Source organism: Aethalodelphis obliquidens, unplaced genomic scaffold (assembly GCF_003676395.1).
Source record: "Aethalodelphis obliquidens isolate GAN/ISIS:26980383/991018 unplaced genomic scaffold, ASM367639v1 scaffold40, whole genome shotgun sequence".
In the NCBI taxonomy this organism is placed as follows: Eukaryota; Metazoa; Chordata; class Mammalia; order Artiodactyla; family Delphinidae; genus Aethalodelphis; species Aethalodelphis obliquidens.
The window spans coordinates 2,432,581-2,456,879 of record NW_020837984.1 but is presented as its reverse complement, the minus strand read 5'-3'; the positions used below and the strand labels follow the sequence as shown (position 1 = coordinate 2,456,879).

The window sequence follows — 24,299 nt, the reverse complement described above, 5'->3', positions numbered from 1 at the left end:
CCAGGACTCGGGGTCTCGGCCTCACCAGGCCCAGCTTTCCTCCCTGGCCCTCACTGCCTCAGTGATTCTCACAAGGTTCCTCTCACTCTCCATCACCTTCTCTTGGCTAGAATTAGAGCTCAAGCAGCAATTCTGCCACTTACTTTCTAAATAAGCTGGAAAATAACAGCTAATCAGAAAAGCCCTACTTGTGTGAAGGTGTTCGTGGAAACTTACAGTACAAATGAGTAAGCACCAGTTTTCACTCAAAGAAGCAACTCTAATTTTGAGACTTTCTAACAGTTTGTTTAGCCAGCAAAAGAGAGAATGTTTGGGGCCCTGGATAACTTCTTGGCATCCTTTAAGTCATAATGTTTATCCAAATGGCCACTTCCTCTAAATAAGAACCATCTTGGTGATGAGAAGATGCAAGTCCTCTGCCATTACCCAGCTGGAGAGCGTGGATGAATTCCTTCCCTTGAACCTCTGCTTCTCAACTGTAACATGAGGCTGTTGAACTTGATCCCAAGGGTCTCATCCCTATGAAAGTTTTGGGATTTTAAGTAGACTGAGGGTTTATTAGACTGAGGGGTTTTCCTGATATCTAATGTTAAACAAAATACTAGATCAAAGAAGCCTATTAGAGTTCAAATAAAAATTTTCCAGTATTAAGTAAAATGTAAACATCCCATCTCTTCGCATGTTTCCTTTTATATATTCAAGTTCTCTTTTTCTAAGTACTCACTCCTTTGCAATGAGGTCCCCACCAAGTCTGTTTATAATCTATTGTTCTATTGCCCCAGTAGATGGCACCCAGTCACAACTTTCAAACCTTCTTCTGCCTACAAACTCAGGGCAGACAGTCCAGAAAATAAGAATGTGGGGAGCGTTTGTTTATCAAACACAGATAAATAAGAGGAAACTTATATTAAGCATTCACCTAAAATATTTATTGAGTTTCCTAAAATTTAAATAATAAATTAGGTTCTACGTATAAGTGTCATAATCAGAGTGTTTTGATACAGACATGTCAGACTGTTGTATGTTAGAATTGAGCGCTACCCTTCAAAATTATGCAGCTATGAGATTTTCGCTGGTCCGAGTGATGCTGACACATTACTATTTTAAAAACATTTAGAAAACCATTTTCTGGTAGACACTCCCAGGATCAGTTTCTAGTCTACATGAGAAGAACAGTCTCAATGCCTCCTTTTTGACAATCCCTCCCCAGTAGCATCATCTTCCTTGATAATCCTCACATCAAGAGTTGTTTTTTTCTCCCCTTGGAAAAACTATTTCCAAATATTCCACCTCAATGAAATTTGACCATCCACTTTTAATTATTTTGGAAAGAACAGAACTCAGCAACTTACTACCACATTTTCAGCCCATGTGCTCTGTCTCCCAGCTGGCTGCTTTTGCCATGGTGGGTAGAGCATGGCCCATATTGTAGGAGAATTTATTCTGGTACACTGGTAAGCAAAGAAGCCAGTAATAAATGAGGTGGGAAAGGCTTCTAGCATTGGGAAACATGAATCCTTACAAATCTGAATTTACTTTCTGAGAAAAGTAAGAAGGTGAGCAAACATCTCACCAGCCTCAGGCCATAAAGAACCAGCCCCTGCTTCAAGCCCGGCAGTAGATTAGGAACCCCAGTCCTACCAGTACAGGTCTTAGAAGGATTGGTCTCACTGCCCTTAGCCTACATGCAGAGCTCCTGGGACAGGCCAGGCAACCTGATACCCTTGGGGCTAGAACCATCCATAATCCTTATCTGAGTGCATTCCTATTTCCCTATTAGAAGGAAAGCCCTGCCCTGAACTATTTCTCTGGGAATCCATCCCTGGTTCTTTAAACATGGCCAGCCCACCCCTTCAATGCACAGGGGGGATGCTCAAACACTAATATCCAGCCCAACCAACAGCCCTCACCTCAAACGCGACTGACCTGTCCTTTTCTCCCCTTATCTCCTCAGGTATTGAGTTCCATGACCTTTATACTCCAGCTCCTAAAATCTACTACGAGCTCTGCTTATTTTGGTGACCTTCTTTCTCCACTGCTGTCAGATTCTGTAAACCTCTGGGTTTGGGCTTCTCCACGTATGAGATGGGGTCCCAGAGGCCCCATCCTCACTTACTAGCTCCCTGCTGTCTGCCAGGAGAAAGGATCAATACCTGACTCTGACTCCCTCATTTCTCGCAGCTGAGAGCTTAAAGGACTGGAAACATCAACCCATCGATGAGTTATACTCTGAAACCACCGGGCTGAGTTCACCCTAAAGATTGGTTGCATGATCTTCTAGACTTCTAGCTACATGAGCAATTAAGTTTCCTAGTTGCTTAACCCAGTTTGATTTGGGTTTTTGGTGATTGACTCTTTCAGCTCCCTCTGGTGGTTGAAGCCTCACCCACAGGCCACCGTGAAAGTTGACAGCTCTGAAGCTCTGCTGGTTTATAGGCTCAGTTTAGTGGCTTCCTAAGGATATGAGGATACTCATTTCAGTTAAGTAGTGGGGGAACTAGGCCATCTGGCTCCCAGGTTAGGTTTCCTTGGGCAAACCCTCACCGACTCTGAATTGCTTTCATTTTAACCTTCAATTATGTTTTCTCCACAGCCTGAAAATCCTCTGCTCAAGGAACTGGCAAACTAGGATGACAATGACAATTCTATCAACAGCCTATATCTCTATAGTAATATTTAAGTTTTCCTAATATTTATGGAGTATTTACTATGTGTTTGTCCCTGTTCTAAGCACTCTTCTTATATTATTTAATCCTGAAAACAACCCGAGGGGTTGGTATGATTATTATCCCCATTTTTAAGAAGAAAAGATTGTCATACATTTTCTCACATGCCACAAGCCAGAGAGAAAAACAAATACTCCTCTCTCAGATTCATCCACACAAATGTGTGACTCAAATGAGCTGTTTAGTCCATAAAGAGGCCTCAGGCTTACAGCAGTTGCCCAGGCAGGTCTTTCTGCAGGAGCTACAGAGCCCAAGGGGAGGTGGTTGGCCCATGGGGGACACTATCACCAAACTGCTCTCAGAAATTTCGAACCAGGACTTTTAGGAGTAACACATGGGTAAGGGCCAGCTTCCAAACAGACTTGGAACACAGAAGAGAAAGGATCTAGAGATGCATATGACATCTGAGATGTGCCACCACTGTGATCTTCCAAAAGGGGGAGCAACTGTCCCAGTTTGCCTGGGACTGAGGGGTTCCCATCATGTGGAACTTTCAGTGCAGACACCAGGAAGATTCCAGGAAAACTAGGATGACTCACTCTGTCTTCCAAAGAAATTCAGTTCTACTTTGAAATATAAGACACTGCAGGGGCCTCCTCTCTCCCCTCAAAGTTCACAAGACTGCTAATTTCATTGGCTTCCATCTCCCTCCAACACACCTAAACAGGGATTGGGTCTACATATCAAGTTCTACGTCACCTGCTGAGGGCTTTCCTAGTTGGCTTTAGTACATAGGAAGAAAATCTCTTGCTTCTTGCAAACAGTAATAAATCTGTGGAACTTATTACCCCCCAAAACAGAACTGGAATAAAATATTTTTTTTAAAGTTTGGATGCAGAGGAGTTCAGAACATGCTACTCCAAAGTATGGCCCTTTGGCATACTGATTATGCTGAGTTAAAGGTTTTGAAAAACAGTAGATGCAGGAAAGGTACTCTGATCTTCCTTTTCCTTGCTGAAAGCAGGAGATAAAGTTCCCATGTGAAAGTTGCCCTCCCTGTACAAGGAGGAAGCAACATTCTGGGGAGTCAGGCCAAGAGAAATCTGTACAAATAGACCTTGTTAAAATAACTCTCATCTTCCTTTAGTCATCCCATATAGTTTAGTTACTTTTCCACAATTGCCACATTTTGTTCAACCTGGAATATAAACACTTAGGCCTAGTCACTGCTTTGGATCTTCCTTTCTCTTGTGAGGGCTCCTAGGTACATATACATAAAATGTGTATGCTTTTCTCCTGTTAATCTGTCTTATGTCAGGCCCAGCTGGAGACCCTAGGAGGGTGGAGGAAAATATTACCTTCCCTACAGATGAACTAATGAAATTCAGATCTCTAAAGGATTGGAAACATTAAGATGGGTGTAAGGAAGGAAGTGATGTCACCCTATGCATGTCCCTCAGGCCTCTTAGCCAATAAAATTGTAGCCTAGTTGGACCATGGGTCTGAGTCGCTATAACAATTCTTACAGCAATTATTATGGGTGTTAGGGGAGAAAACAATGAACAAATAACCCTGACTAAAATAAATACATGACCGAAAGACGTCAAAATAGAAAACCAATTAGATATAGCGAAGTGATATTTTTATCCTTTCTTCCATTTTGCCAAATTTAAAATACAAGGACCAAGACGAAAGATAATTCCAGTTTCTGATTTTCTTATCTTCTTCTCGTATTTTAACTTGTTATACTTCAAATGGCAAGTCTTCCTGAGATTAGGTAGGCACATAAAATTCTGTAGCATAAGGGACTCGTCAAGGATTTCCCTCCTGGACAGCCAGGCCTGATCCTTTAGTAAGCTCTACCACCCAAGCCCCACCCAGCAGCAGTTTCAGACAACTGTCCTGGACCCTGTGCATTTCCGGCTTGCCATACTCGAATCCGTCTTCCACCTGTTGAATTTTGGCTCTGAACTCTGCTTTTAGTCCCTGCCTTTAGCCCCTACAGACATAATATTTAAACCTCCTCCATTATCAAGATTTTAGCTACAGGACTTTGTCTGGCTTGTCCTTTGGGTTCCTGGGATCCTCCATGGGCTTTGATAGGAAATCACATCCCTATCCTTGACCCCTCAAAACCTAAGCCACTCCCCAGTTACTTAGGTGGGCAACACTGGCCTCTCCTATAGGAAGTAGTCAGGCCTGAGATTCAGGCAATCAGAATCTGGTAATAACTGTTTAACCCCATGGGCCTTCATATTTCCAGATTAAAATAAGGTTAATCCCTGCCCTTGCCCACCTCTTAGGCTACTTGGACCCCTCAGAACAACTTCAGAAACCCATGAGGAAGACTGTTATGATCCTAAGAACATCATTCTACCCAACTATGACTATGTTTAAAAATAGGCCCCATGATTTCCAACGTTAAAAAAATAAAAAGAAAAAAACAGACAAGGTTTACCCAGAGAAGCAAAGCAATTAGAAGGACTTAGGTAAATACCTTGAACACTTAAAAAGAAAGATACTGTCTAAAACTGATTCCCAATCTTGATTTGTGCTCACATCTCCAGCCTAGAACCAATCAGTAGCACAGCGTTAGGAAACCACCAATAAACCCCATTTGGTATAATAAAATGGTGACCATAATTTTTACTCCAAGGGAAAAGACACAGGGAGTGGAGACATTACTGCCTAGAAAATTGAATTAATAGAATTAATAGGATTAATAGAAATGATCCATGCAATTCCAGTTTTCTAATATCACTGAAACCATGTCTCTTGCTCAGCAATTTCTCCAGAAGTGTCTTGAGTTAGCCTTTTGGTATCCTAGAGGTCTGGTTTTGTACTACTGCTCAGATTCCCAGGTTCAGAAATATGCTACCTGGTGGAAAGGGTCCTCATCCAAGAAATGAGACAAGCTTTCAGATGAAATACCCTTTGTATCTTCCAGTGCCTCTTTCATTTGCTCTGTCTCCCTTATATCTCTCCGGGATAAAATTCATGTCACCTTTTAAATAAAACACATCTGCTTAATCCTGCCCAAAAGAAACTTCCACTGTCCTATTTAATAGTCATTTGATCTACTAATGAACATCAAACAGCACAGATTAAACAGGAACCCTCTCCCCAGCCCTGCTTTATCCATTAAACACGTGTGAATCTGCAATGATCTCGCCTCTCCTTGTGCCCGATGACTAATTGAGTTTGAGACAGTGGCTGTCAAATGCTGGAAAAGAAATGATTTATGCTAAGGATATTTTTGGTCTCTGATATACCCAGCTTCAGAGGGAATAAAGGAAGTCATTACCATAACAGGATTGTGACGATAGGCAGTTTCTAACAATGGAATTGCCCTCCTACAAACAAGCCAGTCTATTAACTGGAAGCATCAAGTTTCCATTTTTGCTTTCACCTCCTGCTCCTGTGCAGGTGATCCTGCAGATTTTTATTTACATTTATTTCAGCTGCAACATTTAGTCCATTTCCCAGTTATCCTTCACTGAGATCTTATTGAAGCTGGGAACCATGGAAATAAGTGATAACCTCAGTAAAGAACCCAGCTGCTGGGCCCAGCCCACTGTTCAGTTGATGTATGATGTAGCAGTTGGCCCCTCTCTCAGAAACAGCAACTCGGGAACACTCTGGTTACCCACTGAGGAAACCTACTCCTTGCCTATAACCTGATACCATTGCTCTTGCTCGGGACTGTAAAATGGCAGTAGGTGAATAGAAATTTCAGGCTGATGTGTACGAACTGGGTTTACAATACTGCCTTCTTGGAACAAAAAGGGGGGTTGAGTAGGGGAGGGGGGACCGATTTTTACTTGTTTTAATATACACAGGGTGCATACGTCAGAACCCAAACTATGTCAACCTGTAAGCTTTAGAAATCCCAATAACAATGCTGAATGTTGGTGACTATATATTGGCTTATTTTATCACAGGGATAGTTTCGTCAGCTAGCCAGAGCTGAAAGACTGGCAAGGATCACAATGCAAAGAGATTTCTGACTTTTTGTGACTCTGCTTCACTGGATCTTCTGCTGCCCCTGGGAGTTGCCTCTCATGGATCCAGGAATAGTATAACCATTTTCCCATTTTCCATCTCCTCCAAGCTCCATTGCTCTTATGCCATCAATTCTGCCCCAGGTAACACTGACAGAGCACCCTCTAGCTGGTCTCCAGCTCCTCAGATGGGCCCTGAGGACACACTTCTCTCCGTTTCCCACCCTAGCTGTCTCTCTTAGCCCCAAATATTGACTCCTACAAGGTTTTTCTGATAACAGGTTAAATGGATCTTCAGTGATGTACATGGAAATGAAGGCAAAATTCCTCCAAGGGTTTAGATTCCCTGGGAGTGAGGAATTCAAAGGTTGGATATTCACATCCCAAGGTAACAGAGGGAAATAGTTTTCATCTCACCTCCCTCCTGTCTCATGTTCTGCTCCTCGTGTCCCCCATCAAGGTATCCAGTGCCTTCAAGCTACCTCCACGACTCCACAGCCTCTCTCAATACTGTTTGCTTCCCTATGAAAAGCCCATTCTTTTCTCTGAGCCCAACACCCCTGCTCAGAACATCCATCAGCAAGAATCACACAGTGATTGGGCTGTGACACTCAGCTATAAGAGATAAACTTAACACAAAGGTAATTTACATAAATGGGAAGTTCAAGGGCAAACGAACTCCAGGCATAGCTGGATCCAGGGGTTTAGACACTGTTTTCAGAAATCTATCTCCATTTCTCAGCAATTCCTTTTTGGTCTTGGCTTCATTTTACTTTTTTTTTTTTTGCGATATGCGGGCCTCTCACTGTGTGGCCTCTCCCGTTGCGGAGCACAGGCTCCGGACGCGCAGGCTCAGCGGCCATGGCTCACGGGCCCAGCTGCTCCGCGGCATGTGGGATCTTCCCGGACCGGGGCACGAACCCGTGTCCCCTGCATCGGCAGGTGGACTCTCAACCACTGCGCCACCAGGGAAGCCCTTGGCTTCACTTTAAGGCACTGCCTCCCTGAGTTATAACAGGACTGCCAAAGCTCTATATTTACCTCATCCTTAGAGCTAGTGGTCTTGGTAATTCCAATAGAAATCCCAGGTTGGGCTCTGATTAGCTGAGCTTAATCATGTATTATCCCTGAACCATTTACTATGGCCAGGTGGACTGTATTCTAATTAGTCAGCCTGGATTTCTATACCCACCTGAAAGCACTTGTAATGGGCTCCCCACTGGAAATAAGGGTTTTGTCACCAAAGCAGTTAGGTCAAGAGGCAAGCTTGGGAAAACACACTATAGCTATGCTAACAGTCCACGGATTAAATGATTAGTTTAATTAAATTAATACTAATTAAAAAGCCCCATCCCAGATAAATAGGTCCATGATGGAGAAAACGCCTCCATTAATAACAGGCTAGTAGGAATCAGGGCCTTTTAGAACCATTCTAATCATATTCCCTGCATTTGGCTATTTATTGCAGCCATATCTAACTCCCTCAAAATGTAATTATAATATGTGGAGCATTCATATTGGAATTGGCCCTGCTTGGGCATCATTGTCTAAAACAACAATATCCAAATTTGTTTTTAAGCACCATCACTTTCTTCAAATAAAATTGTATGTAAAATTCCAATACATAAAATAGGTGAACCTGAGCTGCTCTATTTACAGCTGAGAGTTGGAGATGATGAAGAGTAGAGGGGCAGACACAGATATGAGGACCCAGCCCCTTCCCACTTGTTGGCTCAGGGGTGGGTACATCCTTGGAACCCCTGGGGTTCCTGAGAGAACAATTTGAAAATGATACATCTGACTGCTCTGGACACCAGTCTCTTGACTATGAATGTTAGTTAAGCCTACCTAATTCAGTTTCCTTACCATAACTAACTGTGAAGGAGCTCATTTAAAATAATAATAATAGTAATAATAATAATATTAAGACACTTATATTGAATAACAGTAACCCAAAAGAAAATTACTCACATCACAACCTGAAGTCAAATCGATATATTTCAATTTATCTATGTCAATCTGCTATGTATTGTCTAAATGAATGTTCAATCTTTAAATATCTATGACACTACCTATAATTGCATATTCTAAACTTTACATTAGCATTATGCTATGTATAGTTTCTCTTCTTTCTCTTCTCCCCCCATCACTAAGTAACCACTATTAACAGCCTGTTTCCTATTTTGTACACCTTTCCTTAAGCTTGTACAATCATATGTAGACATAGATACACATCTATGGGGAAAAGTAGTGGGTTTTTGTTTACAAATATGAAATTATTATACAGTAGATACTTATCTACATCTTAAATTTCTCACTGCAGAATTCTTTGTGGAAATCCCTCTTGCTCAACTAGTATAGACCTAATTCATTCTTTAATACATACTAATTCATGATACTGACATGCCAAAATTTATTCAACTATTTCCTACCAATAAGTGTTCAGGTTGCTTCTACCTTTTTAAGGTTTTGTTTTTATAAAATTTTGTTATTTGTTTATTTTGTTCTGCTTTACTATTACAATGTAGCAGTAAACATTTGTATAAATATACCCTTAGATATCAGTGATTTTATTCCCAGATATGAAATAGGTCAAAAGATATGTGTATTTTAAAATTTGACATTTTTTTTGCTTTTTTTAAGCAGTATTGTAATTCACATTTTCACAAGTAATGATTAAAATGTCTTTTCTCCATAGGCCCATTATCATTTGTTATTGTCATTCTTCTTAAGCCTTTACATTTTACTCAATTCTCTATAACAGGTATCTTTATGATGGGCATGAATGGTTTTCCATTGTACCTTTCATTGGCATTTTCTTCACTGTTAGTAAGGTTGAGCATCCTTTCACTGAGATGGCAATTTTGATTTCTTCTTCTGTGGATTCCCAATTCATAGCCTTTGCCCATTCTACTATTGGGTTGTGTATTTTTTTTTTTTGTGGTACGCGGGCCTCTCACTGTTGTGGCCTCTCCTGTTTGCGGAGCACAGGCTCCGGACGCGCAGGCTCAGCAGCCATGGTTCACGGGACCAGCTGCTCTGCGGCATGTGGGATCTTCCCGGACCGGGGCACAAACCCGTGTCCCCTGCATCAGCAGGTGGACTCTCAACCACTGCGCCACCAGGGAAGCCCGGGTTGTCTCTTTTTTTAACCACTTCATGGAGGTATGATTGACACACAGAAAGCTGTAGATTTTTAATGTATAATGATGTGTTTGAAGATAAGTATCCAAACCCATGAAACTATCATCATAATCAATGCCATAAACTTATCCATCCATCCAAAAGTTTCCTCTTACCTGCTTTGGTTTTTTTCTTTTTTTGTGTTTTGTTTTGTTTTGTTTTGTTTCTTTTGTAGTAAGAACACAACATAAAATCTACTTTCTTAGCAAATTTTTAAGTATACAATACAGTTTTTTTTTTTTTTTTTTATCTTCTACTCTAGGAATCTGCTTTTCTATTTTTGGTGTAAAATCTTCTATCTCTAGGAGTATACACTTCTAGCTCTAGGTGTATAGACTTCTATCCCTCGAAGTAGCATCTTGTATCTTTAGGTGTCATGTCTTCTATCTCTAGGAGTATACTCTTCTATCTCTGGGTGTATAGTCTTCTATCTCTTCAAGTATAAATTTCTATCTCTACTTGTAAAGTCTTCTATCTCTAGGAGTAAAAACTTCTACTTTTAGATGTAAAGTTTTCTATTTCTAGGTGTATACTTTTCTATTTTTGTTGTAAAATCATCTATCTCTAGGAGTATACTCTTCTATTCTTAGGTGTAAAGTCTTCTATCTCAAGATGTATCACCTTCTATCTCTAGTTTTGAAATTTTCCATCTCTAGGAATATACTCTTCTATCTCTAACTGTAAAGTCTTCTATCTCTATAAGTAAAATCTTCTATATCTAGGAGTACATTTTACTATCTATAGGAGTATAGTCTTCTATCTCTAGAAGTACATTATTCTATCTCTAGGTGTATAGTCTTCTATCTCTTCAACTATAATGTTCTATCTCTACTTGTAAATTCTTCTATCTCTAGGAATATACTCTTCTATCTTTAGATGGAAAATCTTCTACTCTAGGAGTATACTTTTCTATTTTTGGTGTAAAATCTTCTATCTCTAGGAGTATACACTTCTAGCTCTTGGTGTATAGACTTCTATCACTCAAAGTAGCATTTTCTAGCTCTAGTTGTAAAGTATTCTATCTCTAGGAGTTTACTCTTCTACCTTTAGATGTAAAGGTTTCTCTTTCTAGGAGTATACTTTTCTAGTTTTGGTGTAAAATATTCTATCTCTAGGAGTACACTCTACTATCTCTAGGTGCATAGTCTTCTATCTCTTGACTTATAAACATATATCTCTGGGTGTTTTTTGTTTTTTTTTGCGTTACGCGGGCCTCTCACTGCTGTGGCCTCTCCTGTTTGCGGAGCACAGGCTCCGGATGCGCAGGCTCAGCAGCCATGGCTCACGGGCCTAGCCGCTCCACGACATGTGGGATCTTCCCGGATGGGGGCACAAACCCATGTCCCCTGCATTGGCAGGTGGACTCTCAACCAGCGCGCCACCAGGAAAGCCCCACAATACAATATTTTTAATCACATATCCTATGTTGTACAGTAGATCTCCACAATTTATCTCACATAACTGAGACTTCGTACACTTTGACCAACACCTCCTCATATCCCCCTCCCCACAAAGCACCTGGCAACCACCATTCTGTTCTCTGCTTCTATGAGACTGACTATTTTAGATTCTACATATAAGTGAGATCATGCAGAATTTGTATTCTGTATCTGGCTTATTTCACTTAGCATAATACCCTCTAGGTCCATCTATGTTGCTGCAAATGGCAGGTTTTCCTTCTTTTCATGGCTGAATAATATTCCATTGTGTTGGGGCTTCCCTGGTGGCGCAGTGGTTGAGAGTCCACCTGCTGATGCAGGGGACGTGGGTTCGTGCCCTGGTCCGGGAAGATCCCACATGGCGCAGAGCAGCTGGTCCCATGAGCCATGGCCGCTGAGACTGCGCGTCCAGAGCCTGTGCTCTGCAATGGGAGAGGCCACAACAGTGAGAGGCCCGCATACCACACACACACACACAAAATTCCATTGTGCGTATACACCACATTTCTTTATTCACTCATCCATCAATGGACATTTAGGTTATTACATTTCTTTATCCACTCATCCATCAATGAACATTTAGGTTATTTCCATATCTTGGCTACTGTGAGTAAAGCTGAAATAAGCATGCGAGTGCAGATATCTCTTTGAGATGCATATTTCAATTCTTATGGATATATACCAAGAAGTGGGATTGCTGAATCAAATGGTAATTCTATTTTTAATTCTTTGAAAAACCTCCATATTGTTTTCCACAGTAGCTTCACCTATCTACATTCCCACCAACAGTTTACAAGGGTTCCCTTTTCTCTACATCCTTGCCAACATTATTGTTCTTTATCTTTTTTTTTTTTTTTTTTTGCGGTACGCGGGCCTCTCACTGTTGTGGCCTCTCCCATTGCGGAGCACAGGCTCTGGACGCGCAGGCTCAGCGGCCATGGCTCACGGGCCCAGCCGCTCCGCGGCATGTGGGATCTTCCCGGACTGGGGCACGAACCTGCGTCCCCTGCATCGGCAGGCGGACTTTTAACCACTGCGCCACCAAGGAAGCCTGTTCTTTATCTTTTTGATAATAGCCATCCTAACAGGAGTATATCTCACAGTGGTTCTGATTTTCATTTCCCTGATGATTAGTGATGTTGAGCGTCTTTTCATGCACCTATTGTCCTTTTGTATGTCTTATTCAGAGAAATGTCTATTCAGTTCCTTTGTCCATTTTTAAAATCAAGGTTTTTTTTGCTATTGAGTTATAGAAATTCCTTATATAGTTTGGGTATATTGTCAGATATATTGTCTACAATTATCTTCTCCCACTCTGTAGGTTGACTTCTCATTTTATTTTATTTATTTATTTTTTGCTGTGCAGAAGCTTTTTAGTTTGATTCAGTCTCACCGGTCTATTTCTGCTTTCGTTGCCTGTGCTTTTGGTGTCATAGTCAAGCAATCATTGCCCAGTCCAATGTCTAGAAGATTTTTCCCTATCTTTTCTTCTAAGAGTTTTATTGTTTCAGGTCTATGTTTAAGTCTTTAATCTATTTTGAGTTGGGTTTTGTATATGGTGTGAGATAAGGGTCCAATTTCATACTTTTGCATGTGAATATCCAATTTCCTCAACACCATTTATTAAAGAGACGATCTCCTCCCAATTGTGTATTCTTGGCACACTTGTCAAAGATCAGTTGACCATATATGCCTGGGTTTATTTCTAGATTCTCTATTCTGTTCCATAGGTATATATGTCTGCTTTTATGCCAGTACTATACTGTTTTGATTACTGTAGCTTTGTAATATATTTTGAAATCTAAGTGTATGATACCTCCAGCTTTGTTCTTCTTGCTCAGAATTGCTTTCGATGTTCAGGGTCTTTTGTGGTTTCAAATAAATTTGAGGATTGTTTTTTCTATTGATGTAAAACAAATGCCATTACAATTTTTATAGAAATTGCATTGAATCTATAGATTGCTTTAGGAAATAAGGACATTTTAACAGTTAATACTTCCAATCCACGAACACAAGCTATGCTGCCATTTATTTGTGTCTTTTAAAATTTTCTTTTGTCAATGTTTCATAATCTTTGGTGTACAAGCCTTTCACCTCTTTGATTAAGTTTATTCCTAAGTATTTTATTCTTTTTAATGCTATTGTAAATTGAACCATTTTCTTAATTTCCTTTTCAGATAGACCATTATTATAGAAATGCAACTGATTTTGTATGCTGATTTTGTATCCTGTGACTTTACTGAACTCACTTATTAGTTCTAACATTTTTGTGTGTGTGTAGTCTTTAGGGTTTTCTATATATAAGATCATGTCATTTACAAACAGAGACAGTTTTACTTCTTCCTTTGCAATTTGGATGCCTTTGATTTTGCCTGATTGCTCTAGGTAGGACTGCTAGTACTATGTTGACTAGGAGAGGTGAGAGTGGGCATTCCTGCTTTATTCTGGATCTTAGAGGGAAAGCTTTCAGCTTTTTACCATTTAGTATGATGTTAGCCATTTATAAATAACCTTTATTGTGTTGAGGTAAATTCCTTCCATAATTCCTAATTTGTTGAAAGTTTTTACCATGAAAGGGTATAGAATTCTGTCAAATACTTTTTCTGCATCTGTTGAGATATCATGTAGTTTTTATCCTTCATCTGTTCATGTGGTGTATCACACTAATTAATTTGCATATGTTGAACCATACCCATATCCCAGGGATAACCCTACTTGGTTATGCTGTATGAATCCTTAATGTGCTGTTGTTTCAGTTTGCCAACATTTTCTTGAGGATTTTTGCATCTATATTCAACAGGGATATGGTATTTTTGATGGTGTCTTTGTCTGGCTTTGGTATCAGGGTGATGTCAACCTGATAGAATGAGTTCGGAAGTGTTCCCTCTCCTTCCATTTTGTTTTGGGGGTGGTGGTGATAATTTAAGAAAGATTGATATTGATTCTACTTTAAATGTTTGGTAGAATTCACCCATGAAATCATTTAGTCCTGGGCTTTTCTGTGTTGTGAGGTTTGTTTTTATAACCCTTTTAAGCTCCTTATTTATTTTTTATTTGTTCAGGCTTTCTATTTCTTCTTGATTCTGTCTTGATAGGTTGTATGTTTCTAGAAATTTCTCCACTTCTTCTAGGTTGTCTAATTTTTGGCACATAATTGTTCATATTAGTTCCTAAAGCTCTGTGGGATTGTAATGTCTTCTCTTTCACTCCTGATTTTATTTGAGTCTTCTTTTTTCCTAGTTAGCCTAGCTAAACGTTTTTCAATTTTATTTCTTCAAGAAAACCAACTCTGTTTCCTCATTTTAAAATTCTTTTTCTATTCTCTATATCATTTATTTCTGCTCTGATCTTTATTATTTCTTTAGATAATTTGGGGTTTAGTTTGTTCTTCTTTTCCTTCAGGTATAAAGTTAGATTGTTTATTTGAGATGTATCTTCTTTTTAAACGTAGGAATTCATTGTTATAATCCTCCTTCTTAGCACTGTTTTTCTTGCATCCCATAGGTTGTTTGCCTTTTCTTTTCTTATTGAAGTATAGTTGATTTAAAATATTTTACTAGTTTCAGGTGTAGAGCATAGTGATTCCATATTTTTAGTTTATACTCCATTAAAAGTTATTATAAGATAATGACTATAATTCCCAGTTTTATACAGTATATCTTTGTCACTTATTTATTTTATACATAGTAGTTTGTATCTCTTAATCCTTTACTCCTATTTTGCCCCTTCCCCCCTTTCCTCTCCCCACTGGTAACCACTAGTTTGTGTTCTATATCTGTGACTCTGTTTCAGTTTTGCTATACACGGTCATTTCAAAATGTTTTTTAAAAAATTTTATTTAGTTATCTATCTGTATTCTCTTGTAGTTCACTGAATCTCTTTAAGGTGATTATTTTTTAATTCTTTGCCAAGCATTACATGAATCTCCATTTCTTTGGAGTCCATTACTTTAGCTTTACTAATTTCCTTTTACAGTGTCATGTTTGCCTGATTCTTTGTGATCCTTGTAGTTCTGGCTTGGTGTCTGTACATTTGAAGGTGCAGTCACCTCTTCCAGTCTTCACAGGCTGGTTTCAGCAGATAAAGACTTTCACTAGTCAGCCTAGTCAGAGATTCCAGGCTGATCAGCTGGTGGTGTCTACAGGCAAGCTTACTGCTGGGATTCACAGGTGGGGCCATCAAGTCCCTGGACAGGCGGGACTAAAGCCAGGTCATGGTGCTGCCTCCATATCTGCAGTCAGGTTCACAGTTTGTGGGCCTGCTACCGGGGCCATTGGCCCCCCTTCTCCAGTCAGCTTTCCTTAGTTTTGGACTCCACCTGGGTGTCACAACCTCCTACCTGGATCCTGAAGCTTCCAACAGAGGCACTGTTGTCCATGGATGGTTGCTAAATTGGTGATTCTATGGGGGACAAGGTCTGGGGTCCTTCTATTCTGCCACCTTGTTGACATCCATGTTGTCTTTTGTTTTCCACTTTTATTGAGATATATTTGACATACAGCACTGTATAAGTGTAAGGTATACAACATGATTTGAATGACATACAACATGAAATGATTATCACGATAAGTTTAGTGAACATCCATCATCTCATATAGTTATAAAATTAAAGAAATAGGAAAAAAATCTTTGTGATAAGAACTCAGGATTTACTCTCTTAACTTTCATATATAACATAGAGCAGTGTTAATTATATTTATTATGTTGAACTTGATAAATCCTTAGTACTTATTTATCTTATAACTGGAAGTTTGAACCTTGTGACACCTTCGTCCAATCTCCCCTCCCCCCACTCTCTGCCTCTGGTAGCCACAAATCTGATCTCTTTTTCTGACGAGTTTTTTGTATGTTTGGGGTTTTTTTGAAGTATAATTGACATACAACACTATGTTAGTTCCTGTTACACAACATAATGTTTTTTTCTATACATTTCAAAGTGATCATCACAATAAGTCTAGTTACGATGTCACCATACAAAAATATTACTTAGTTATTGACCATATTCCCCACACTGTACATTTCATACCCATAACTTATTTATTTTGCAACTGGAATTTTGTACCTCTTAATCTCCCTCACCTATTTCTTTCCTCCTCCACACTCCCCTCTTGTCCTCCGACAACCACCTCTTTGTTCTCTGGATCTATAACTGTTTCTCTTTTGTTATGTAAGTTCATTTCTTTTGATTTTTAGATTCCACGTCTAAGGGAAGTCATAGCATTTGTCTTTCTCTGTCTGACTTGTTTCACTTAGCATAGTACCCTCTAGGTCCATTCATGTTGTCTTTTTAAAGTCCATTTTGTAGGGCTGCTTTTATATTACAAACACTTTCTTTTCCCCCCATAGTGGTTTATTTGACTCAAGCCTTTAAACATCAAAAAAGATGGTTGAGAACAGACACAGTATAAAATGAACTATGTGAATTATATATTGCCTTTTAAATAATTAAAAGCTCAAACATAAATACATGATTAGTAAATTAAAGATGATATTTAGATGTCAGTGTAGCATGGTTCAGGAAGTGACTATCAACTCTTCACGGGAAAGGTGCTGATCGACCCTTAAGCACTGCTGGGTGGTAGGTAGATCATTGTCCCAGCACCAATTTCTGGAGACCTGTGTTCACACCATGTCTCTGCCTCACGCACTTTCATCTTTCTCTCAGGAATCAGAGGAAACATGTGAGGAAAAGCTCAGAGAAATTTTGCGACCCAAGGTGCAGTGTCAGTTAGCTTATTCAGAGGCAATTTGGCTGAGGGCTGGGGCACAGCAAAAGAGAACACTGAACAAATATGTTGATCATACAGAAAATGAACGTGCAAACATGTCATCGATCTTTCCACGGACATTTTAAAAGACTCTCCAGTAAGTGGAGACATGCAGTTGAAACATTCCCTGGAAGCTCAGAAAAATTACTGTACTTTTTGTCCCCATAACAAGGGAACCAACCATTGTTGAATACTTACTATGTGCCAGGCCTCAACCTCGGCCTTTAATCTTTTATCTTATTAATTCTCCTAACAGCCTTGTAAGGTAACAATTATCATACCAACTCAGCTGAGAAACTTCCCAAAGTCACACAGTTGGGTATGTAAGTGGTAGAGCTAAATTCTAACCCAGGTCTGCTTACTCCTAAGCCAGTCCTCTTACTTCTATCTCATTATAAATGCAGCACCTAGGATAGACTATTAATTGAAAAAAGCTGGCACAAAATTGTATGTTTCTAATATGAGCCTACCTATTTAAAAACATAAAGAGATGATTAAAAGATTGAAAGGGAATATACTAAAGCATTAATAGACCATCCATCTGGGTTGATGAGATTATAATAATTATACTAATAATAGCTCAAATCCAAGCTTTTACTACATGCCAGGCACTTTGCTAAGAACATTGTATCATTGTCTCATTAAATCCTCATAACAACCACTTGGGGCAGGTGTGATTATTTTTCTCATTTTACAGAAGAGGAAATGGTAAGTGACTTGCCCAAAGTCACACAGCTTGTGAGTTCTGGACCCAAACTCAATCTCCAAAGACTTTGCTCAAACAATATACCTGTGCCTTTCACTAATAATAGACATATACTTAGTTTTTACTGGGGAAAAAACTAACTATTAAAATGAAATCAGATTTTTTTAAAAATCCAAATTTTTTTCAGTGCATGGTTACTTAGCAGGACATGGGAGCTTCCTGGGCTTGGCCCATTGTTCACTGTAAAGGTTAATCTGGGCTGCAGGGCCTTTCAGCCTTACCCTGGCCAAGTGCCTACAGGACACGCAACCCTACAGTCACTTTCTCCAGCCAGCAGATGCCCTCCTTCATGGTGGCTCAGCACATGCCCTCTCTGGGAACACTTGCTGGCTGATCTGCTTCAGAACCAGGGTTCTAACCCAGGGATCTAATGACTGTTGGTTTGACCTGTGCTTTCTGTTTTTCCAGACTCTGATGCCTACCTCAACTCCATCCCCCTTTTGCTTCCAAGTCTCTGGTTCACCTACAGGCAGAACCTATGTTGCTCGCTTGTAGGTAGCCTTAGAAGAAGGGATTACAAAGTCCACAAGTCACAGGCACAGCTTCAAAAATGGTCAGGGGCTTACCTGGTGGAGCAGCGGTTGAGAGTCCGCCTGCCGATGCAGGGGACACGGGTTCGTGCCCCGGTCTGGGAAGATCCCACATGCCGCGGAGCGGCTGGGCCCGTGAGCCATGGCCGCTGAGCCTGCGTGTCCAGAGCCCGGGCCCCGCAATGGGGAAGGCCAAAAAAGGGGGAGGCCCAAAAACCCAAAAAAAAAAAAAAAAAAAAAAGGTCAGAAAAGAAGACAAAGCTGCCAGCATAATTTCCCCTTGACCGGCCGTCTCCTGAAGTGGGGGCCACACCGTGACTGATGGCCCAGCACTTCTTGGCTCTGTCGACTTTCCTGTTAATAGGTCTTCTCCAGGGGCAGGCAGCAGGGGATTTCTCCCATCCTGCCTGCCCCTGGCTTGAGCCTTGACCATAGCAGCCCTTCCTCATGTCTTCAGCTGAACACTGAGCTGGCATTGCCTCCCTGACACACTCAGCACTGTCGTCCTTCTAGCTGAGCAATTCTGAGCGCTGAACTTTTGCATCCAAAGGGGGGTAGGGCGGACACCCATTCTGCAGCCACTGCGTCAGCCAGCTTACAGCTTTTCCTGACCTTCTGTGGCTTCCCTCTCATAGGAACAGGTCACACAGATCCACCTGGAGCTCACGTATGGCAGTTCACAGGTGGCTAGTCCAGAGCAAGTCTGTGTGAATTCGTAACCTCCTAAGACTCTGATCTTTAGTGACTGTGGACTCTCTCCAGCTTTTCTCAGGGCAGCACCGAGTATTACAACTATCACCAAACAGTTTTCTTTACAACAATAGTGTCCTTTGAGAGGCTTGATAATATGTTACAAGGGGTGAGGGGAGCGTCTGTTATTAAATGAGTTTGGAAAAGTCTGCCTCCATAACCTTTATTGGAGATTCACAATTCGCATCAGAATATACAAGCATCTGTGAAATCCTCCCATAAGGAAACCTGCTTAGATGGGCTGCATCCAGTGTTTTGCACTTGCTTATAAGGCCCCAGCTCACCCCTATGTTCTCCAGAACACCTATGGACCTCATATTGGACACTGATGTTCTAATGAACATAGCTTGGAAATCTCAGTGGCCTGAGAATGAGTAGATGAGGGTAATCATCTAGTGATGCCTCCAGCCAGCCTTACACAAGTCTCTTCACCTCTCTAGGCCTCAGTTTCTTCATCAGTAAAATGGGGGTTAGATTAAGGCTATTTTCAAACTAATCCTGAGGGAAGTTTAAAGTGTCTATGGCCCTACCTCACGAGCTTCCTCAAGGGGTGAAGTGGAGGAGAGGTCAGCTTGGAGCCCTCCAGATCCCCTCCTCACGACTGGCTGAGCTTTGCTGAAAGCTGTTTTATGTATAATAAATTGTCCTTCTCAGAGAACCTTCAGAAACACCTTTTGGAAGAGAAGGCAGTGGGAAAGGGATAGAGGAGGGGAGGAACAGTGTGAGGATATAGATTGCTACCTTGTTGCCCTGGCTCCTGTACTACTGTCTCACTCTCCTAGTCTGGACATTGGTTCACTACTCCCACCCCAACTCCTATGTCATCCAAAGGCTGGATATGACATGGTCTGACACCCCTGTTACCACCAGCAAACTTCTATTTCTCAAGGTGAGGCATATGGACTAGATGCTTATTAAAATGCAGATTCCTGGGCTCTACCTCAGACCTACTGAATCAGAATAGGGGAGAGCAGGACCTGAGAATCTTCATTTTAACAAAGGTTCCAGCTGATTCGCAGGGACTCTGAAGTTTCAGATCCACTGCCCAGACCTTGGGAGCTGGTAAGTTTCCACCATGCTAGGCATTTGATCCCCTCCCTCCACTGATGAGGGTTACTTCTCTGGCAGGTGCTAGACAGACAAGGGGTTTCTTATTTGTTCTAGTGGAACTTGTAACACAAAGTAAAAAAAAAAACAAAACAAACAATAGAACAAATAAACCAATTTTCCTCATAAACAGGAAAAAACACACAGAATTCCCAGATGAATACTGGAAGGTACAGCTAGGAATCAAAGTTCTGAAAAGACACTCACCCTTCCTTAATGGCGACATGCTTCTTCATCCGCTCACCTCACTCCTGATGGACTTCTTGTCCTGCCAATGCTCCTTTGCCTTCTGGATTGTGGTTCTGAAAGCTTGATGTGCCTCAGAATCGCCTGGAGGGCTTGTTCAAACAAAGATTTCTGGGCCCACCCACAGAGTTCTGATGCAGGGAGTCAGGGGCAGGGCCTGAGAATCTGCCTTTTCACAAGTTCCAAGTGCGGCTGCTGGCCGGAGTCCCCATTTCAAACGGCACGTCCCTTATGAGCTGCTTAACCTCTTTATGCCTCAGGTGCTGCCTCTATAAACTGGGGATAAGAACATCTACTTCACTGGGTTCTTGTGAGGATTAAATTAGTTACTCCTCAAAAAGTACTTAGAACAGTTTCTGTAATTGTTAAGCCCTCAGTAAATGTGGGCCATAATCCCAGAGAGAGGGTTGCAGTAAGGAAGCACTCTGCTAATAAAATCTTCCACACCTGCTTTATAGAACTCAAGCAGTCCTGCAAAATGAGTCCCTTTCTCCTTGCGCCCATCACATCATTTCAAGCTAGATTAAAAATAACAAAAACTAAAATTTATTGAGTACTCGCTATGTGCTAGGAATACTAAGCAATTTACATGTATTCTTTCTGTCACCTTCACAATAATCCTGTGAAATGGGGCTGTAATCCCACTTGTGCAAATAAGGAGAATGAGGCTGCAAGAGTACCTAAATTTTGTAAGTATCTTGCTCTGTCTCACAACCTGTGAGTGGCAAAACTGGGATTTGAACCCCCTAAACCCACGACTGCAAAGCCCATGCCCTTCACCATCCCAGACGTAGCAAATAGGTTTCATCCTCCATCATCCCATCTGCTAACAGCTGCCTGGGGAAAAGCATTCTGAGGCATAAATATCCTGACTTAAGGGGAAGGATTGCTAGAATTGATTAGAAACGTCTAGCTGCCATGCAAACTGGTGGGGGTGGGGAGGATGTCAAAACGTAGACCAGATATTTGCTGCCCCTGCACTTTGCTATGACAACACAGATGGTGGTAAATGTTTCTTAATTGTATTGAAGATTATATTTAAATACACACAACTCAGGTGGATGCTCTCAGGAGCTGCTAATGATTTCAGATCTGTAGTCCAGCTCCCCTGCCCACTGTAATTTAATTCACATTGTATTTCAGTGCACACCGATGAAGGCAAATAGTTGTGTGACTAAGCCTCATCTGTAGATGATCCAAAACCATCTGTCTTCGGTTTTAGAGTTCCAGCAGGGATACGGTGCTTTAAAATTGTCATTAGACTATCTGACATGATTGATATTCTAGCCAGTTTTTGGATAGTATGCAAGGATTTAAACGAGAAAGAAATAATATTCCATCTTCAGGTAAAACTTGAAGAAACAAAGCTTTAACCTCCTGAACCTGATTCCTGATTCTGTCAACGTATTTTCCGACTATCTTAAGCCCGGCGTTCTCAATGCATGGGAAAATTGACATCAGGACATTTGTTAGAAAGCAGATTTCCAGTTCCTAGCCTGGGAGATTCTAATCCAGACTGTGAGGGGTGGAGCTGGGCAACTGCACTTTAAACAGGTACGACAGGTCTTAGGACTACACCTGGGAAGCCTTACCTTAAGCAATGCTATAGAACGGCAGTTCCCACTGTTTTTCAACAGGAGGAAAAAACCTTTTCTATTCAAAACATTTCTTAGACATCACTTGATAGCAGCTGAGAAAACAAAGGATGGCAAAAAACTACAATTCATTTTGTAGTGATTATAGATAAACATGTATATGTTTACCACAATAGTGTGCAAATAGATATTTGAGAGTGAGAAGGAACTATGTGCAAGAGATTGTGTTTAATTCATCTATATGCAATGTTTGATGCACATATAAAATTTAAATCTTTTGCAGATAACTCTGCAAACCTTTCCTCCACCCCTCTCCTAACCCTGCCTGCCTACAGAGGACCACAGGCCAAGGTGAGAAACCACTGACTCCAGTTTTAATTCCTACCCATTCTAGCACAGTTGTCCCTTGGCAGGTAGATGGGCCACCACTCACCTGAGGAGAGAAGAAAAGTCACATTCATGGAGCACTTACGTGACAAGTGTAGATCCATATTAGCTGCTATACATACAATTCCTTCTTCCATCATCTGCATCAGCACAGTCAAAACCCAAGTTTGATTAATAAATTCTCATTTTACTGTAAAATCAGATGTCTCCATCTCTTAACTCTCAATTCCAGTTTCTATGGTTTTTATGTCTAAAACTCACATTTGTAAATAATATTGAATCAGAAAAAGGTGTTGGGTAACTACTGTGAGAAAAGCGCTATACTGAGGACCATAAAGACTTCGTTAAAAATCAGCTTGGGTTGAATACTGGGGATTCTCATCATTAAAGAAATGTTCGTTTGGATATTTTTGGATGGTTCCTATTCTGTTTGTCAAATTCAAAACTCTTCTCAACTTTAGAAATGGAGAACTAGGAAGACAGGATTGTCTTTCCTTAATAAAGAGTTCCTGGGTTCTAACACATGTGGCTTAAATAAGATTATGATCCCAATTGCCTTTTGCTTAAACTCACATTCAAATTAGCTGGGGATCCCTGAGAAATCCCGGCATAGACGGTGGAAGGTGCTGGGCTAGAATTCAAAATTCACAGAGAAAATCTATGAAGCACACGTGGACAATAAGAAACGATGAATATATGTAAAGACAAAGACACCATAAGTATCAGTAACCAGAAAGTTTTTGCCCAGTGTCTGTCGTGGCTGGCACTGAAGGACTGGCTGGACATTACAGGTCTGTTTGATATTGTCGTAAATGGTAACAATGAGGAACTGGACTGTGGTAAAAAACCCAAACTTAGTAACACAAGGACAAAAGCACTCAGAAAGTTGTCTTAATCGATTCAGTTCTGATCGTTTCTGGCTAGGCTATGCTCAGATTTAAAACCATCATGCTCATAGATGATTGAGCTGTAGTTCATTAAGAAATGCTTGAAGGGCGATGAGAAAGGAGAAAATGAGAACTGCTTCATTGGGAGAATTTTTTTTAATGCTATTTGTCTTCATGACGCCAAGGAGAAGCACAAGGAGATTCAGCAGCCACATTTAGTTTGTGATGACCTTTCACCTCTGTTGATCTCTGACCCAGCTGCTTCAATCACACAGACGTGGCAGCTCAACAAGGAGATGTTTAAGGAGACAGTTTTCCTTTGTAGTGCAGTGGGAGGGAAAGAGGTTGAGGAGAAACTCTCTCCAGCAAAACAAATTGCCTCTGTGCTTTAGCTGACAAAGGGTTAACAGACCATCAGGTCCAGTTTCTGCTCAGCAGTTTAATTGCTGCAGGCCAGGGAAGCATTGGAGGGAGAGAGGGCCATTACTGGGGACCTCATTTTTCAAACACCTGTCAGAAAGCTAGGCCACGGCATGGATTTGATACAGAAACCAGGAATTGGGTCTCTTTCCCAAATTCAAATGACTTGGGTCCTATTGACTTGTTCCTCAGCAGGAATTCTCTAGCTGTTAGCTACCAGGGTCCTTTTATCTGTGAATAGATTGTTTCCCCAAAGAGGCACACCATAGAGAGGGAGAGGGAGAGAGAGAGAGGAAGAGAGAGAGAGAGAGAGACAGACAGAGAGAGAGAGGGAGAGGGAGAGAGAGAGAGAGAGGAAGAGAGAGAGAGAGAGAGAAAAGAGAGAGAGGAAGAGGAAGAGAGAGGGAGAGAGAGGGAGAGAGAGGGAGAGAGAGAGAGGAAGAGAGAGAGAGACAGAGAGAGAGAGGGAGAGGGAGAGGGAGCGAGAGAGAGAGGAAGAGAGAGAGAGACAGAGACAGAGAGGAAGAGAGGGGGGGGAGAGGGGGAGGGGAGGG

The 24,299-nt window shown here is 41.0% G+C and overlaps 1 long non-coding RNA gene across 6 annotated transcripts in view; it reads right to left on the bottom strand.

Annotated features, from left to right (window-relative positions):
- Window positions 1-11,671: 11,671 nt before the first annotated feature.
- The window catches only part of LOC113633533 (uncharacterized), a 228,734-nt gene continuing 216,106 nt past the window's right edge, over window positions 11,672-24,299 (bottom strand). For 4 of the 6 annotated variants that reach the window (XR_003438226.1, XR_003438228.1, XR_003438225.1 and 1 more), the window contains one exon: window positions 18,479-22,578. This is a non-coding gene — a long non-coding RNA (uncharacterized LOC113633533). Of the gene's footprint in view, window positions 11,705-18,478; window positions 22,579-23,011; window positions 23,070-24,299 lie in introns of those variants that run through there. The other 2 variants (XR_003438230.1, XR_003438227.1) reach the window with 2 other exon arrangements.